This window comes from Squalius cephalus (genome assembly GCF_949319135.1).
Source record: "Squalius cephalus genome assembly, chromosome: 10".
NCBI classification, from domain to species: Eukaryota; Metazoa; Chordata; class Actinopteri; order Cypriniformes; family Leuciscidae; genus Squalius; species Squalius cephalus.
Window position 1 is genome coordinate 24,974,133 of NC_137131.1, and position 20,091 is coordinate 24,994,223.

Genomic DNA, 20,091 nt, shown 5'->3' on the forward strand with positions numbered 1-20,091 from the left:
AAAGATATTGAACTAGCATAGGCGTCGATTTTGGTGGGGACGGTGGGTACGCGTACCCACCAGATTTCCTCATGAGTCATTTTGTACCCACCACTTTTAACTTCCGTCCATATTAATTTGTCTTTTGGTTCAATGGTTCGAGAGAGAAATTCGGTAATCATTGTCTGACCCAACAAAAAAAACATTATAATATTAATTTTATTTGATTTTTCGTGTTCGCATTTATGAGGGAAAAAACTACGTGTCAGTTTTCTGTTACGGACGTGAGCCCTCTGAAAGCGGCACTAAAAGACTGCTTTAAAACTTTCACAGAGACCTCAAGCAGAACAGCTGCCTTTCTTTAAATTGAATTTCGTTTTGTATTAATTATATCTTAATTTGAATCAATGTTTCATGAACCAATTGCCTGGATTTAATAAATAAGAAGTAAATATAGCAGAATCAGGACATGGAGGCGCCGGCGAGTGAACTGGAGTTTGTCTCATAAATGAACCGAAACTCAGCGTATAATGCACATTCACATTCACAGCGTATTTAGACACATTTAGACGCAGTCATAATCATTACTTTTACCGGTTCTTTGTGGCAAGCTTTATGCATGCAGTCGTTAATTAATAAAGCATAAGCCTCTTCCTGGCATGCAATCTAATCTACTAGGCTACAATGTCAGTTGGTTATATCAACATAGGCCTATGTCAAATTAAGTTACGTGATATCAACAAATTAAGTTATAAACATTAATTTGAAATAACTTAAAGGGATAGTTCACTTTGAAATTAAATTTTGGTATGTTTAATAACGCTTTGGTCTTTTTTAATCTAGAGGAGAAGTTTAAACTTTGTCTTTCTAGGACATCCTTTGTTACCATAATTCCTAGGTATTTAACACAGGGTTTCACTGTAATGTCAGCAACAACTTTATCATTTAAACTGTGTAACGGAAGGATTTCACATTTGGATAAAGTTAGAGTTAAACCAGAAGCCTTAGAGAAAATATTGATGAAGGAGATAGCATTAGGAATAAATGATATATTCTTTAAAAATAAGGTTGTGTCATCTGCTAATTGCGATATCTTAATTTCTTTACTAAAAATTTTGAGACCTTGAATTTGTTGATTATTAACAATACCCATGGATAATAATTCAACTACCAACAAAAATAAAAAGGGGGAAATTGGGCAACCTTGACGTACACCACGATTAATGTTAAATCTTTTAGAGGTGGAAGTATTAAGTACATAACTATTAATATCGTTGTAAAACATTTTAACTGCATTCAAAAATGTATTCCCAAATCCTAAAAGCGTCATAGTTTTAAATAAGAATTCGTGTTCAATTGTATCGAACGCTTTATAAAAGTCCAAAAAGAAAATTACTGCACCTTCATCAACATTCTCAGCATAATCTAACAGGTCAAGCACAAGTCTAATATTGTTAGTATATGTCGACCCTTTAGAAAGCCTGTTTGAGGTTCACTAATAATTTTATTTAAACCTTCCCGTATCTATTAGCAAACACTAAAGTAATTAATTTATAATCAATTGTTAGAAGAGAAATTGGTCTCCAAATTTCTATTAAATGAGGATCTTTATCTGGTTTAGCAATTAACAAAATGATACCTTGTTTCATAGTAGTAGACATTAGTAAACATTAGTAGACATTATGTAGACATTATGTATTAGTAGACATTAGTAGACATTATGTATTAGTAATTTCTCCATTACTAATACATTCATTATACATATTATAAAGAGGAGATTCAATCAGTTCCCAAAAATGTAAATAAAATTCTACAGTTAACTCAGTTTTATACCTGTTCTATACCTGGTGCTTTCCCTTTTTTCATTCCAAGAAGGGCATCTTTAATCTCAGAAGTTGTTATATCGGATTCACATAAGTCATGAAATTCTAATAGGAATATTTTTATGAACTGTTTGAATGAACTCTTCACACTTGTATAGATCAAATTTAGAATTATATAATTCTTTATAAAATGAAAAAACAAAATTTTTTTGGGATCTAAACAATGACCCTCATTGATATTTAATGCCGTTAAAGCATTTCTTTTAAAATTTCTTTTCTCAAGAGTAAAAAAATAACTTGTATTTTTTTCACCCTCTTCAAGCCATTTTGCTCTAGAACGAATAAAAGCACCTTTAGCTAAGTCTAAATACATTTGGTCAAGATGGCTTTGAATTATAACTAATTCAGCTTCTTCCTCCTTAGTAAGATTTTGCTTTTGTTTCAATATTCCTAATTTATCTTGTAAATTTAACTATTTTTGTCTGCTGATCTTTTTAAACTCTTTACTATGTTTAACAGCAAAATGTCTTTCTGACATTATATTTGAAAAAATCCCATTTATTTTTAAATCGATCTCTTAACACTCCAAAGATATCAATGGCAATTTTTTTTAACACAGTTTTTAAAATACTCATCATTAAGAAGATTATTATGAAATTTCCAGAGACTAGAGTTCCCTTTGGTACATGTGATGAGTGTTAAAGAAATAAGCTTATGATCAGTTAAAGGGGCATAAATATGAACAATTTCCTAAACAGATTGCAAAGCGGGTGTAGAAATTAGGAACAAGTCAATTCTAGATTGCAAAGACTTGTTTTTGTTAGACCTGTATATTCTAATGATCTCCCGGGCTTACTTGGGCTGAGTTTAGGTCTTCCACCCAACGAGCGGTGACGTATTCGTTGACGTCCTCAGATGTAGCCTCGCCCCCGATGTGCGCGGTGCATTCTGGGTCCACCCCAAGATGGCGGCGCCCTTGCGCAAGTGTTGAGAAACAATATCACCTGGAGAAGTCTTATTAAAATTAACCACAGTTTCACAGTGTTTATCCATCATCGAGGACAACAGAAAGTGCACAGAAAGAGACCCTCGGATTAAGGTATCGAGCTCCTGCCGTGGCTCACGCAGTGTGTGAGGATGTTGATGGGCCGCTGCGCCTGACCCAGAACCAAAAGCAGAGCCAACGCAGATCCCCCTGCAAAAACGCCTTGACCCAGCGCCTTCAGATCTTCCACAGGCTGTGGACACTGCCGTTTAAGCTGCTGACGGGAGTGATCTGTGTTATCGTCCGTAGACGCAGCGGATCTCCAGCTCGAGCTTTGGAAAACTCTGCTGACAAGAGGTGCGAGTACAATTCACAAAACCACATAGTTTCCCATAAACAATTCACCATGGTGCAAAAATATCATAGTTGCTATAGAAAAACGATTGTACTTTATTATTATCCGCCACTTTCATCAATAAAGAAAAGTGACCCCTTTTCTGGACGCTTTATTGTAAGAGGAGAGGACCAATTTCTGTGCTTTTTACAATGTAACTTATAACGGCAGTAATTATGGTATTTAGGTAATATTTATCATGTTATTTTCTTTTTGTATGATTAGTACGGTGACCCCGGGAGGGGACATGTTCGGTTCACTTAGTTTTGTCGTGGCACCACGACATACAAACTCGTGGGAACGTGATATGTCGTGGCCACGAGATATTAGCCTAATTAGTGGGAACGTCATATCAACTCGTGAATGCGATGTAAAGTCGTGGACTCGAAATACTGGCCGGTTTCACAAAGCTATTTTAGACCGGTCTATAGTGTTAGACAAGTCTAAAATTTGCTCATAGACTATAATGCAAGTTAGACTGTTTCACAAAAATAAAAACTGACTTAATTTAGACCAAAAAAATTAGACACCTTACCCCCAGGCTAAATTAGGTCTAAGACTCTGTTACCTTGGCAACCAGCAGTAACAATCAGTTACATTACAAACTGCCAAAAGAAAAGGGAAAATTGCTCATAATTTAAACATTTCTTCTTGTTACTACATTCCCAAGTAAAATGTCCTTGTAACTGTTAGGGCCGTTACATAGTCAACGCGAGCAACGATCGACGCGCTCCCTTTCATACGCAAGCGTCACGGGCGATGCGTGAAATGCAATACACCGTGACTGCTCAAACATATGGCGTTCCGATCGGCTCTTTAATATGACTTTGCAACATGCACGCGTCTCAGTGAACGTGACGTCTGCGTCTGCCGAACGTCTCGTCTATGGCAAGCCAAAGTATTCATAAACGCCTGATCGGGCGTCTGATTGCACACTGACACGTCAAAAGCGTGCGTTTCGACCGCCAAACGCGCGTCCCTGACGCGCGATTTGCCATAAAAGCGCACGTTCTTAACGTGCGTTTTGTGGTCACGGAAAACGCGCGTCACAAACGCGCGGTTTCCGCATCAAAACGCGCGTCCTCGACGTGTGATCTGCCATTTAAAACGCGCATTTGCAACGTGCGCTTTGGGGTCACCGAAAACGCGCGTTTTTGACGCGCGTTTATAATAACAAAAATGGGCGTTGAAAACGTGTGTTTTGACTAGGACAAAACGCACGCTTTTGACGTGTAAACAGATAACCCAAACAGGCAGTACAAACGTGTGTGAAGTTTCCAACCAGGCGAAAAGGATGTGTGAAATACAAGTTAAAATCAGTTTGAACGGGTCAGTGTCATTGGCTGCTGAAGGCTTGGGTCTAACCATTTCTGTGGGCTTAGGGGGGTTTAGCTACTGTTCATAGACTAGGCTACCACCATTTAACATGTCATAGATCAGGTTATTCAGCCTATCTATTTTGTCCTTTTTTGTAGAACTTATAGAAATAATATATTTAAATTGCAGTTTTTTCAAAATTTAGATAAAAATAAAATTGCCTTGTTTTTCTTCGCTCATGCCTTTTTGTAAATAAACACATTAGTGGTCATTCTAGCTCTAACATGAAATAATTAACATTTGTGTGGGAAAATCAGTTACGGTGGAGGTAAGCAATTAATGCAGGTTAATCAATATCTGTCTTTAGAGAACAACGTGGACTTTTGTTGTGCTTACATTTGAAGGTATCACAAGCAGGTGGCGCTTATTGAAACCTTTTTGTTCAAATATTGCGCGCTCAACACAGACAAACAGTAATTAAGTACAGAGGTGATATTATCCATTTAATTTTTTTTTAAGACTTAGGGTATTTTATACTTTATAGAAGTATTTAAGACTTACAGGATTAGAATGAGAGCTTGTGCTCAGGGCAGGACATATATAAGAACTTAATTTGTCCCTATATTTTTTCCATTTTCTTTTTCTTGTGTAGGCCAAAGAAAATATCTAGATTGCAATTTTATGAAAACATTTTTTTTTACCAAGATAAGATTGCCTTCTTTTGCACATTAATACCATTCTAGCCTTATATCTATACCTCAAGTTTTCAAACTTTAAAAGTTAACATTTGATTGGGGAAAAGTGTACAGATGTGGTTCTTGATCGATGCAGTTGTAATGAAAATTTGTTAAGCAACATAACCTTTATATATATATACTGTATATATATATATATATATATATATATATATATATATATATATATATATATATATATATATATATATATATATATAAAATGACTATCAAATGTATCACTATTGCGAGCAGGGTGCCACCAAGATGCTTTACAGGGATCAAATTACAGAAACATCCAATAGTTCACTCAAAATTCAAAACATTCTGTCTATATTTATTCACCCTCATGTTATTTCAAACATGCACAAGTCATCCTAATTTTTTAGATTTAACATATGCTTTTTATTTCTTTTCTTAAATGTGAGAAATGGTAATTGCAACAACTCATGCAAACAACAACTCGTACAAGAGAGAATATTTCTAAAAAATAAAAGATACAATATAAAAAATCATGATGAAGATAAATATACTTAAATATATCAAGTTAATTCCTTTGTTGTTGTCACTTAATTTGATTAAGGATACTAATGGCATTCGGAATAAAGGATTTTTTAAAAGTACTTTTAGCCAGAGGCACTCTGAAGCGCCTCCCAGACTTCAAAAGTTCAAACTCACTAGAGAGGGGGTGAGTACTATCTATTGTGATCTTTCTTGCTTTTTTACTCATTCTGTCAATGTATATTTGAGTCAATTGTTTTTGTGGTTTTCCTACTATCTTACTAGCCATTAACACTATCCTGTTAAGCTTTTTCTTAAGCTTACAGTTTAAATGGCCAAACCAAGTAGAAAGATGAAAAGTTAAAACACTTTCAATGTGTGTGATATACACAAGCTCAATAATCTTCGTACTGACACCCAAACAGTTCAATTTTCTGAGCAGACTTAGACGTTGTGTGCATTTCTTGTAAATAAAATCTGTATTTTCTATAAAACTCAGGTGATTATCTAGAACCGTACCTAAGTACTTAAAAGTTCCCACTGTTTCAACTACTTGACCATTAAGTAACACTGGCTCTGTTATTATGTCTTGTTTTTTACAGAAAATTAGCTCATTTGTGACCCGTTCAAACTGATGATTACATGCAAGCATGTTTGATTTATGGACCAAGTTTTCGGACCCCGTTCCAGGGGGCGCTGTCGAGCCCCCCTGCCACGCCCGGGTACCAGCTTCAGCCCGGCCCTGATGGCCGCGGGTTCTGACCCGTGTGCAAAGTTTCAAGAGTTTTCGAGCATGTTAAGGGCCCCAAAAGTGCCTGAATAGTCGTAAGAAAAATAATAATATTAATAATAATAACAATAATAATAAAAAATAATCCTAAGGAAAACAATAGGGCCTTCGCCCTTTCAGGGCTTGGGCCCTAAAAATAATCAATCCGAAAACAATAGGGCCTTCGCCCTTTCAGGGCTTGGGCCCTAAAAACATGGCACATAAAGTTAAACTAATGATTTTTGGGTGTGTGTATTGTAAGTTGGATACCATTTCAATTCGTTGGGTTCGTCTGCAGCATGCTGCAAAGCACACAGTACTCCTCTGCATTACCTATACATTTGTTAACATTAAAAAGTTAAATGTGAATTCTTTGGGCAATCATAGTGTAGCCTACTAAATGTCAACATACACAACATGAAAAATACTATCTCAGAACGGTTCTGAAATGACATTAAATCATTCTTGCAATACTTTTTGCAACCTTCAAGTTATTTTTATGTATATCTGGATTGTATTTCTGTATATTTGAATTTTCTTACTTGATTAAATACATTTTTAGTCTGAAGATAGCATCTAAAGAGGTGTAATATGACATACTGTACATTGAAATACTGTACATACATTACCATTACAGAATTAAAATTAAATTAAATTAAAAATGGAGCACCCCAAACAAGTAATTATCAAAAGAAATGACAGCAGTAGATAAACAGTAGATAAAGTAGATAAATTCTTCATTTGTGATGTGGAGGCAAACTATAACTCGGGCTTTGATTCTTTCCGTACATTTTTATGTGTTTTAGAGATTGAATTCAAATCAAATATTAACATTACTGCCCTAACTATTTCTGAATAGGATGTCTACTTCATACATATTTGGAATAGTATAGAAGGTTCAGATCATACATTATGTATACAAGGTTCATACATTATGTATACAATACATAATGTATATATATATATATATATATATATATATATATATATATATATATATATATATATATATATATATATATATATACACATTATGTATTGTATACATTTAAAATGTTCATTAACTTAAACTACTTTAACAACTTCGTTTTACTTAACTAATCTGTGAAGTGTACCCTTTTAGTACCCTGTTAGTTCGCAGTGCATTAAGTAATGTTAACAACAACTTTTGATTTTAATAAATATTAGTAAAGGTTGAAATGAAATTTGAAATTAACATGTAGAAGTGCAGTTCATTATTAATTCATGTGAACTAATGTACTTAATGTATGAAACCTTTTTGTAAAATGTTACCAAAATTACAATTGGAAAATAAAAAAACGGTGTTTTTTCTCTTTCTTTTTTTAACTTAAATGATAACTATTGGATTATAATAACTCACCAATTATAATCCCCTCCTCTGTAAAATTTGCCATTGATAATTCCATGCTGTTTTGCTTGGGTTTAATGATAATACAAGAGACCTAAACCACATAGGGACAAAGGCATGAGCGAAGAAAACCAAGGCAATTTTATTTTTATCTAAATTTTGATAAAACTGCAATTTAAATATATTATTTCTATAAGTTCTACAAAAAAGGACAAAATAGATAGGCTGAATAACCTGATCTATGACATGTTAAATGGTGGTAGCCTAGTCTATGAACAGTAGCTAAACCCCCCTAAGCCCACAGAAATGGTTAGACCCAAGCCTTCAGCAGCCAATGACACTGACCCGTTCAAACTGATTTTAACTTGTATTTCACACATCCTTTTCGCCTGGTTGGAAACTTCACACACGTTTGTACTGCCTGTTTGGGTTATCTGTTTACACGTCAAAAGCGTGCGTTTTGTCCTAGCCAAAACACACGTTTTCAACGCCCATTTTTGTTATTATAAACGCGCGTCAAAAACGCGCGTTTTCGGTGACCTCAAAGCGCACGTTGCAAACGCGTTTTAAATGGCAGATCACACGTCGAGGACGCGCGTTTTGATGCGAAAACCGCGCGTTTGTGACGCGCGTTTTCCGTGACTACAAAACGCGCGTTAAGAACGTGCGCTTTTATGGCAAATCGCGCGTCAGGGACGCGCGTTTGGCGGTCGAAACGCACGCTTTTGACGTGTCAGTGTGCAATCAGACGCCCGACCAGGCGTTTATGAATACTTTGGCTTGCCATACTCGTCTGCGTCTGCCACATCACTCGTTCGTGTGCCGGACGTGACGTCTGCGTCTGCCGAACGTCTCGTCTGCGTCTGCCACATCACTCGTTCGTGTGCCGAACGTGACGTCTGCGTCTGCCATAGTCTGCTGCAAGGGCGGTTTCCAGCACATTCCACACACTCATTCTTTATTATTTTTTCCCACTGATCTTCAGTTGTATTTTATTAGCAATTAAGTGATTTTACCTTGCTTATGTATAGCTTTTATTCCAAATGTTCATGTTAAAATATTTGTTTGCCATTGTTTCTTGTCAACATATCCTGATATTCATTCATGCGCTGTAACTAAAAGAGATAATCGATCAGTTCATGTCCTGCTTGGACAGTAGGCCTATAAAGAGTCATAAAACGGTGTGTCTATTTATTATTTGAATTTCTTAAACATTTCCAAAACTGTAAAAGGTTAGGTTATATAAAAATAAAACATTCATAAATTATTTCATGATAAACATTAGCCTACTGAACTCATTTATAGTTGGGTATAAACGCAAATAATAATAATTCATTATTAATATCAGGCTAGTCTAGGCTACATATTTAGAAGACGCTTTTATCCTAAATGGGAACAAAGCAATTCGTCAAATGTCAGTCATAATATAAGATTATCACATATAAACACAAGATTTTGACTCATATCCAGTGTTTGTGCAAAGTGTGGAGCGCGCTTGCTGCATGCCACGGAGGCGCGGGCGCGAGCACTTTCCTATCAACAGTGGGAGCAACTTAAAATAGCCTGTAATAGCTGTAAACTCACAATAACAAGAAAACATTGTGCTTTTGTAAAATAAAAGAAAACAATCAGCCGCATGATCTCCGTGAACTGGAGCGCGTCTCAAAAATGAACTGAAACAGTGTAGGCCCTACTGTCTCTCAGTCAGACTTGAGGAATATACATAGCTTGAAATGGCTACTTTTAAATGAACAAGTTCAAATCGAAAGTGTCTGATTATGTAATCCGTAAAGGTTAATTTCTCTCTAAGGCGCATCCGCAGCGGAGGAGATATGTTTGCAGACACGAATTAAAAAAAAAAACACTTTAAACAATTAAAATGCCTCTTTATTTATTTTAAGACACATTTATATAATTAGCCTACTTTTGCTGGTGCTTTGCAGCAAGATTTATGCGTGCGCTTGAGCTATAGCCTACCATGCACCCAGTATTTAATTAATATAAACGTGCGATTAGTCGACTAATTGCTTAAATAAATTACTACTAGTTGACTACAAAAATCTTTAGTCTATGGCAACTCTAATCAATACATTTATTTGACATTTTTTACTTATTATTTATTGGATAGTAATTATCCAGTTATTTACATTACATTAGTTGATTTAACATATATAGCCGAATTAGTAAATGAACGAAAAAAAGAGATTAAATTAATATGCTAACCATGTATTTCTGCATTGCTTGTTCCTACACGAAAAGGACTGTTTTAAAGGTGGCAATCCTATATACGTGAAGATTATACTGTATCTTGAAGATTGTTGTATTGTATCTTCTGTTATAAAGATGAAGATTGACATTTCGTTAATTAAAAATAAGCACATAATATTGTAAAAAAAAAAAAAAAAAAAGTTATGTTCTGTTATGCGTTTTGACTACTTTTTGTATTTTGTATACCCTAATTTTATCTCTAGGTAATGAAGATATATATATAACTTTTTTAAAGGGCCTCGTTTTTCCTGGACCCGCTACAATTGAGAATCACTTTAAGCATGCACGCTAAGACAATTTGAAGTATTCCACTTAATACACAATATACAATAATTAACAACGTACCACTTGCTGTTCTAGTGAGGGCGGGCCGAAAAAAAATATTCCTCCAATTTATACCCACCCCACCACATACACCACAATTCTCTCTCTACACAACTTTAATAGTTGGGAATGCATTGCTGTACTATTTACTACATCTCACAATCCATAGTATATTGTTAATACAATTGTGATTTCCCTGTCGACTGGTGATATAACGGATTGCACTTTATGGACTTTTTATTGCACTTATATTGTAAGATTCTCTGATGTTATTTCGTTGTTATTTATAACAATGACAAAAAATAAAGAAAAAAATATAGCTGCGAGCAGCGATTGCGGGCCCAAGCCAGGGTGGCGGTGCTGCCGGCTTGGGCCCTCCATCGCTGCTCGCAGCTATATATATATATATATATATATATATATATATATATATATATATATATATATATATATATATATATATATATATATATATATATATATATATATATATACATACATATATACATATATATATATATAACAAAAGATATATACATTATATATATATCAGACAAGTAATATTCTCTGTCTTGTCACTTCACAAAAAAAATGGTACAAATTGTACTACTAACTACTTAAACAGAGCAGTGTAATTTTAATACGTTAGGTTGACTATTTTATAATTATATTTTATTAGGGCTATAATGAAACGGCTGCGATGTCAAGATTGCAATGCTGGAGTGTGTGTGTGTGTGTGTGTGTGTGGCGTGGGCGTGATTGAACAGTGGAGACATAAAAATATACTTTATGGTGCTAACTTTAAAATTGAAATAAAATGCTCACGGCTGCACGGGCATTCATTCCTACTTCCATAGGAATTAATTGAAAATGCTCGCTCTGCTCCCAACCATAATCAATGTCAGTGCGGACGAACATATTTTACTTTCGTTTTTAAGTTAGCGATTCAAAAGCCCCCAGCGGTGTCACCTATTTTTTTACAGTCTATGGGTGTCACACGTCGATTAACCGGTGCTTATATTCTCACTGTCACATACCTAGTATAGGCCGCCTACCTGAAAGAGAGTTTAGCTTGCCCAACCATAGTAGCCTGATTAGAACGTCAATGACAAAAAAATAACTTGGGAATCACTAAAACGAGAGATTATTCTAATTATATTACATTAATTTTAAGTTGCAATCAACAGTTGATAATAAATGTATTACTGATCAATGGTAACAAGGTTGCGCTGCTGAGGCTCGTGCAGCTTCTCCAGGAGAAACGTAAACAACTGAGCGCAGCACACAAAAAAGAAACCCAGTTAACAACATACTGACTATAAAAATTACAAATATGGAGTTTTTATATATTTTATAACATAAGAGCAACCTCACTTGACGAGTAGGCTGTGTTTCCTGAATACAATCACGATTGAAACTGCGACGTTGATTTCATCAACAGGTTAATAAACAGTTACAATTAAGTCACTTACATTTAAGATGCAATATTGACTGTTTTTGTTCTGTTTCAGCAGCAAAAATAGTTAAACCAAGATCACAGCAGAACCATCGCACATCTCACAGCAACTTGTTTTCTCATTTCTGAATGATTCAGCATTTTGAATGAATCGGTTGACTCAAAGATTCAATGACCAATCCATAAACATCTGTCTCAATCATGAATGACTCAGTCATTCGAACGAATCGTTTGAACGAATGAATTAATGACTCTCTCATTAAGACGGTCGCCTGGCGACACCTAATGGCGGTTTAGTGTTATGTTTAAAAGTATCTTTCTTTCCAACGTGTGTGCACCATTATCAATGTCTGTGCGGACGTCTTTACTTTCACTTTTATATTAGCGATTTAAAAGCACCCGCTCGTGTCACACATCGATTAACCAATGGGACAATATCCTCACCGTCATATACCTAATAAATTTATATTTAAATACAATAGGCCTACCTAGTAAAACATTTTATATACTATTTGGATATCCTTTTGGACACAAGAGGGCAGTATAGCCCTATGTTTGCTTTTTTGTTGAACCAAATAGCACTAAATAGCCTGTTTTTAACTTTTTCATACTTCTTGAATTGCAAAAAAAGAATAAAATAGGTTTAGTTCTAATATTTGTATAATTTTATATAAAAATAAATGGTGTATAATTACATTTTTAGAAGTTATGAGATGTTTCCTGCTTCCTTTTTGACATTAATTTAATCCCTCGCCATAGCAAAACCGTTAGAGATATTCAATATCCGTTCACAATTTAGCATCTTTAATGTATTTTCATCATGTTGAAAAAGTTTGGTGGGAATAAAATAAATAGTTTAAGAGGAGTGGTGTGGCGCAATGGATAAGACACTTGCCTTTGGTGTGAGAGACCCGGGTTCGAATCCACTGTGAGACACCAATGTGTCCCTGAGCAAGACACTTAACCCCTAGTTGCTCCAGAGGCGTGCGACCTCTGACATATATATAGCAATTGTAAGTCGCTTTGGATAAAAGCGTCAGCTAAATGAATAAATGTAAAATGTAATGTAAATGAGTGGCTAAAAATTCAGAGGCTGATTTTGCAAAAAAATCCACATTCACATGAAAATATCTCACTTCCTGATGGGAGGAGCTAATGAATGTAAATTAGAAAGTTGTCCGGCTTGATGAGAACAATATACAAACTATTTTTTTTTACTCTAGTTAAAACTAACCCCCCCCACTTTTGTCAAAAGCATGTTGAAAGTGACACACTTCCTGCTGCCAGTTGGTGGCGCTATAACTTTGACTCACAATAGTCACATCCATGTGATCGGCCTCTTACAACGAACACACTGGTGAAGTTTCATCAAGATCAGTTAATGTATGCTGAAGTTATAACACACTTCCTGTTTCATTTTTTCGCCATAAATTCGTTTCCACGCCACGGCCAAACCGTTCGAGATATTCAAAATCCGTCCGCAATTTAGCATCCTCAATGTCTTGACTTCATGCTGACCAAGTTTGGAGGCGAATTGATGAATTTCCTAGGAGGAGTACATTAAATTCAACAGCATGCGTTTCCAAACAACGCTAAATAGCAGACTTCCTGTTGAGCTGGCGTAAAACTTAGAGCACGAAAGTTGTTCGGCCTGAGGAGATCTATGTGTGTACCGAGTTTCATATTATTACATGCAAGTGTGTTTGATTTATGGACACGTGTTCGGATCCCGTTCCAGGGGGCGCTGTCGAGCCCCCCTGCCACGTCCGGGTACCAGCTTCAGCCCGGCCCTGATGGGCGTTGGTTCTGACCTGTGTGCAAAGTTTCAAGAGTTTTTGAGCACGTTAAGGGCCCCAAAAGCCCCTGAAACCTTGAAAAACAAAAAAGCAAATCTCACCCAACAGACAAATCCCTCCCACCCCTCACACACACAGAGTCAGAGAGAGAGAGAGAGAAAATTCTCCCAAAAAATCACATTCAAACCAAAATATCTGACTTCCTCTTGGTCTGAGAATATGACTGTAAATTAGAAAGTTTTCCGGCTTGATGAGAACAATATACATACCAAGTTTTGTGATTCTAGGAAAAACTAAGCCCCCATTTTTGACTAAAGGTGGCGCTACTGAGCCATTCCACCACGCCCGTTTCTGAAACTTTGCACATGTCTACTGGCTAATAAATGTAATGTGTCTGTTGAGTTTCATGCAATTTCAAGTATGTTAAGAGTCTCAAAAGCATCAAAAAAGAATATTAAAGTTTGAAGCGTTGCCACGGCAACAGTATTAAAGATATGAAAAATCCTTTCACAGGTCTACATCTGCCGTGTGTCTACATTATACACTTAAAGGTTGAAGCAAATCGGGTAAAAATAAGAGGGTGATTTCAAAGCATTTTGAAAGTGACACACTTCCTGCTGCCAGTTGGTGGCGCTATAACTTTGTCTCACAATAGTCACATCCATGTGATCGGCCTCTTACAACGAACACACTGCTGAAGTTTCATCAAGATCAGTTAATGTATGCAGAAGTTATAACACACTTCCTGTGTCCCATTATTCGCCATAAATTCGTTTCCTCGCCACGGCCAAACCGTTCGAGATATCAAAAATCCGTTCGCAAGAATTCATCCTCAATGTCTTGACTTTATTCTCACCGAGTTTGGTGGCGATCGGATGAAATCCCTAGGAGGAGTATTTCACATTCCATTGTATGCGTTTTCCAAACAACGTATAATAACAGGGTTCGTACGGGTGCTTGAAATCCTTGAAAGTGCTTGAATTTTGATGTTGTGTTTTCAAGGTTTGAAAAGTGCTTTAATTTTGGATAAAATGCTTGAAAATGCTTAAATTTGTAACTGTATTTCTTTCACAAGAAATATCTTTCTGACGAAATAGTTCTTTATTAAATGGAGAAAAAAAATGTAGCCCTTCAGAATCAGATACAGATTGATTTGCGTTACGCTGAGCAAAAGTAGGCGGAGTTTTCATTTTGATTTCCGCGGTTGTTTGGATGCACCGTTTTTATTGGCCACGCAGCGTCAACAGTTGAACTATTTTAAACTTTGACCGCGGCGTGCGCGCGAGCTCGCTGAGCTCCGCTTTGGTCCGAGTCGCGCGGCGCAAGCCATTGAAATATATCGGTTTCATTTCATAGCGCAGCCTATGAGCGCAGCGCGGTCCGCGTCCTATCTGAAAGGGCCATTAGTGACTGAGAGTGCTTGGTGTGATCATGTAATGTAAGTATTGCATGTCCGTTATGTCACGTTCATTTGTGGAATATGCAGTGAACATTGCCAAAATTACAGAACTGTAACGTGCAAACGTTAGCCCATTGCATAACAACAGTCGTTGATTGCTGAACTGAAATCAGTCAGTGTCATAAGTAGTATACTGTTACTGTAAGGTTTAGGATGGCCCTATGCAATATTTACACTGCTCTATTCCAGTAAATGTATTAGCTAACGTTATGTCTTGGCCCAACGTTATGTCTTGCCAAGACATCTTGGCAATGAAATACATTTATCAGGCAGGTGCCTGTGCACTCAGATATTGTTCAAACCTTGTCTATATCAAGAATGTGTCCCAAAACGGGAAGGCCTGTCAAATATTTATGTTCAAATCCTAAGTCTTCATATTTGAAATTAATTCAGTTTTACAGCCTATAAATCACATTATCTGGTAAGCAATATTTGGACATTAATATAATGAAAGGTATATTATTCATATGCTTTAGGCTATATACTTAGTGATACATTTTGAAGAATAAAACTTGTGATTGGCTTAAATATTAGGGCTGCACAATATATCGAAATATTGCAAATGTATATATTACAATATGCATAATTGCATATCGCAACGGCTTGCAATAACTGGGGTCATGAACAAAAGACAAAGAAAATCACTCACTGCTTTTGGCTGAATAACTTTTGTAGCTTTAATAAGAATCAGTATATTTAATTCATGCAGTGAAAACTAAGCAGTGTTTATTTTTACATTTAATTAATCAGTTTTTGTTGTAAAATAAACCTAATGTAGGATAACCTGAACCCCTAAACCCCAGTGATGTTAAAATAACACTTCTTATGCTACAGAACACTGATGTTCACTGTCTTGAAGTAGTAGGGATATTTTCTTATCACAAAAAGAATGTGAAACACGCTTAAGTGTAGGTTATATCATTTTAAAGATATTTTAAAGATAATTTAAGTTAATTTGACACACTTTAAGCATTATCATATCGCATATTGAATATCGCATTCGCATTATTTAATGAGTTATCGCATATCTCATTTTTCTTCAATATCGTGCAGCCCTCTGCTATTATGAAACATTTGGCTGTTTATCTCTTTTGATGTGATAAAAACACTAAATAATAATTTTAACTATGTATTTTTATGTAATTTACGGTAGTGTAAGGTGCTGGAAAAAGCTTTAAAATGGACCTGGAAAGTGCTTGAAAAGTGCTTGAATTTGACCTTGGAAAAAGTGTACGAACCCTGAATAACCGACTTCCTGTTGGGCTTTTGTAAAACTTAGAGCACGAAAGTTGTTCGGCCCGATGAGATCTATATGTGTACTGAGTTTCATATTAATACATGCAAGCGTGTTTGATTTATGGACCAAGTTTTCGGACCCCATTCCAGGGGGCGCTGTCGAGCCCCCCTGCCACGCCCCGGAACCAGCTTCAGCCCGGCCCTGATGGCCGCAGGTTCTGACGTGTGTGCAAAATTTCAAGAGTTTTTGAGCATGTTAAGGGCCCCAAAAGTGGCAAAAAGGCAAAAAAAAAAATAATGAAGAAAAAGAAAAAAAATAATCCTTACGGAAACAATAGGGCCTTCGCCCTTTCAGGGCTTGGGCCCTAATAAAGAACAAACAATATTTACAAGACGCTTTTATCGAAAAAAGGAACAAAGCAATTCGTCATATGTCAGTCATAATACAGGTTAGACAATAATAATAATACAGGGTTTTATTTGATTATCACAAATAAACACAAGATTTTGACACATATCCAATGGTTTGTGCGGAGTGGAGCGCGCACTGCGTGGCACGGAGGCGCGGGCGCGAACACTTGTATTTTCCTATCAACAGTGGAAACAACTTAAAATGCTCATAATTTATGGTCATATAGAAAATAATAATACATAATTTGCAACTACTTTTATTTGAGTAAACTCACAATAACAAGAAAACGTTTTGATTTCGTAAAATAAAAGAAAACAATCAGGCGCGCTTTCATGATCTCCGTGAACTGGAGCGCATCTCAAAAATGAACTGAAACAAAATAAAGCTTGAAATGTCCAATTTTAAATGAACAAATTTGAATCGAAAGCAAATACTGTCTGATAATCCGCATGAACGGTGCATTTCTATCTAAAGGCGCATCCGCTTTACAGCGGAGATGTAGATATGTTTGCAGCCGACACTGATTTAGAAAATACTAGTTTATTAATAAAAACAATTAAAATGCCTCGTTATTTTTTCAGACACATTTATTATCATTAGCCTATAAACCACCTATAAATCAGCTCTCTGTATGGTTCCAGAGATGGCTCTTCTCATTCAGCACTGCGGGAAAATAATTTGGCCTTAGAAAACCAGTCAAATCTAAAAAAAAAAAAATCCATATTAATTTGTGAATATTTTAAATGTTTAATAAAGGGGCAAAACGTCATAAACAAAAAGTCAAATAATAGATTACAAACTATTTAAAAAAAAAAGTTTACAGTCGGTTTTTTTTTCACCACAGGTGACTTAAATATAAAAAATAGTAGCCTATTTTTCAATTCTATTCTTCTATTTAAAGGATCTACAGAAACAGTGTTTGCGCGATCGAGTTGTCTGTTTTCTAGTGTACCAAAGTGCTGTAGCCTAGGCCTTTTAAAACTATAAAAAATTAAAAACACAATAACAACCCTAACAATAAGCTATAAAAAATGCAGTAGCCTATATCAAGTTTGTTTCTTCATATTTCTATCTTTGTGGGGGCATTTGGCCCTCAAAATGTGGGTTAAACAACACACACACACACACACACACACACACACACACACACACACACACACACACACACACACACACACACACACACACACACACACACACACACACACACACACACACACACACACACAATATCCTATATATAAATCACAGACGCAGACGTCACGTTATAAGACAGACGCAAGTGTCACGTTCATTGAGACGAGTGCATGTTGCACAGTCATATTAAAGAACCGATCGCAACCGCTGGCACACTGCACTGAGCCGTGTTGAGTAGAGTGTTAAATACGTGTTAAATACGTGTTAGAGAAAAAAATAATTAATAACTTAACTGCCACACGTGAATGACGCGTGACGTCTGACTCGACACTTCACTGCCACGTGTGATTTACGTGACGTCTGCGTGATGTCTGCGTGATGTCTGCGTCACGTCTGCGTCTTAAAATGAATGGAATAAATAGCAGAAAAAAAAAAAAAAAGACGCTGAGTGAGACGTTCATTGAGACGTTTGCATGTTGCAAAGTTGCATTTAAGAGCCGATCGGAACGCCATACAAACAGGGGGTAGTAGAGTCATAGTGGAGTCATAGCTCTGAATTATGAGGTGTGATTTGTGCACTTTTTGCCGATCGCGAAGCAAACTGAGAGGTGAACTAACGTGTATACGCTCGCCAGTCGTCTGGCCAAAATCCCATAGTAATCAGGCGTCAGAAGTAAGATATGAGACGTTAGACGTCACGGCCACGTGTTGGAGCTGCGCTCAAAGTGCGCGGTGATGTGGCGGCGACGTAGCTGTGTAAGGATTTTTTTTACTTTGCGTGTGGATAACGTACGTGTGGATAAACGTGTGGATAAACGCCTGGATAACGTACGTGTGGATAAATGTGTGGATAATACGCGTGGATAAACGCCTGGATAACGTACGTGTGGATAAACGTCTGAGTAAACGTCTGGATAACGTACGCGTGGATAAATGTCTGGATAAACGTCTGGATAACACTGGCTAAATTCTATTTTCTTTAATATTGTACCTTTTTTAATTTGGGATATGATCATTCATAACACACTGTTTTCATGTTTTTATGGGTTGTACAAAAGTGTAGGCCTACACACTATTAGTAATATATCTCATGTATATATGTTTATATATTTATTTATGTGTATGTTTAAAGGTAATATTGTAAATAAAAAACAGAATTAAGGTAAAAAAAATAAAGGTAGCCTATTAATTTATTTTTTAACTAGTCATTGACTGATTTTAATTTACCTGTTAAACGTAATGTTTTATGGGTTTCTCTTTCTGTTCTGTATGCTGCATGTCTCCTCAATCAGAATCATCTGATTCAGATCAGCTCATTAATAGGGACTTTATACAAAAAGAACACGTTTTTCTCGTAATAACGAGATATGTCATTAAAACGACATATTTTCTTGACCTTATAAGGACATATGTAGTCATGTACAAAATATGCCTTTATCCACATAAGATTGAAAGCCTATCACGCCTTTATCACACTTCTACATTCAAAAAGCTTAAGCAAATAGTAGCAGCCCCCAATCAGAGGCGAACAATTAATCAAATTAAACAAATTAATCATTGAGGCCCTTTTTAAAAAATATATTTTATAATAGGCCTATACGTTTTTTTTATATAATATATTATATATAAGATTTATTTTTGTTAATAGGCTATACCTTTATTACCTAGAGATATAATTAAACAAAAAGTAGTCATCTAACAAAACATAGCCTAAGTTGTTTATTTTTTACAACATTGTTCTTATTTTGTTTAATTAACGAAATGTCAATATTCGTCTTTATAACAGAAAATACAATACAAAAATCTTCAAGATACAGCCTACAGTCTTCACATGCCGGATTGTAACCTTCTAAACAGTCCTTTGTGTGGTGGAATAAGCAATGCTATATAGAAATATATTGTTAGTGTCTTAATTTAAACTTTATTTTATTATTTTATTACTATTTTATAACTCAACTAATTTAATGTAAAGAGCTGGATACTAATTACCTACTAATTAAATAATGTCAAATAGTAGGCTATTGATTAGAGTTGCCATAGACTTGTCTAGACTAGTCATTCATTTAAGCAATTAGGACTAATCGCACGTTTATATTCAATCCTGACTGCATAGCCTATAGCCTATATTCCGC

The 20,091-nt window shown here is 35.8% G+C and overlaps 1 protein-coding gene across 4 annotated transcripts in view; it reads left to right on the forward strand.

The window, feature by feature from the left end:
* Positions 1 to 2,729: 2,729 nt before the first annotated feature.
* The window catches only part of rptor (regulatory associated protein of MTOR, complex 1), a 409,250-nt gene continuing 391,888 nt past the window's right edge, over positions 2,730 to 20,091 (forward strand). For 3 of the 4 annotated variants that reach the window (XM_079882546.1, XM_079882548.1, XM_079882547.1), the window contains exon 1: positions 2,731 to 3,144. The gene's annotated coding sequence lies outside the window, so the exon portion shown is untranslated. Of the gene's footprint in view, positions 3,145 to 20,091 lie in introns of all 4 variants that reach the window. The other variant, XM_079882549.1, reaches the window with a different exon arrangement.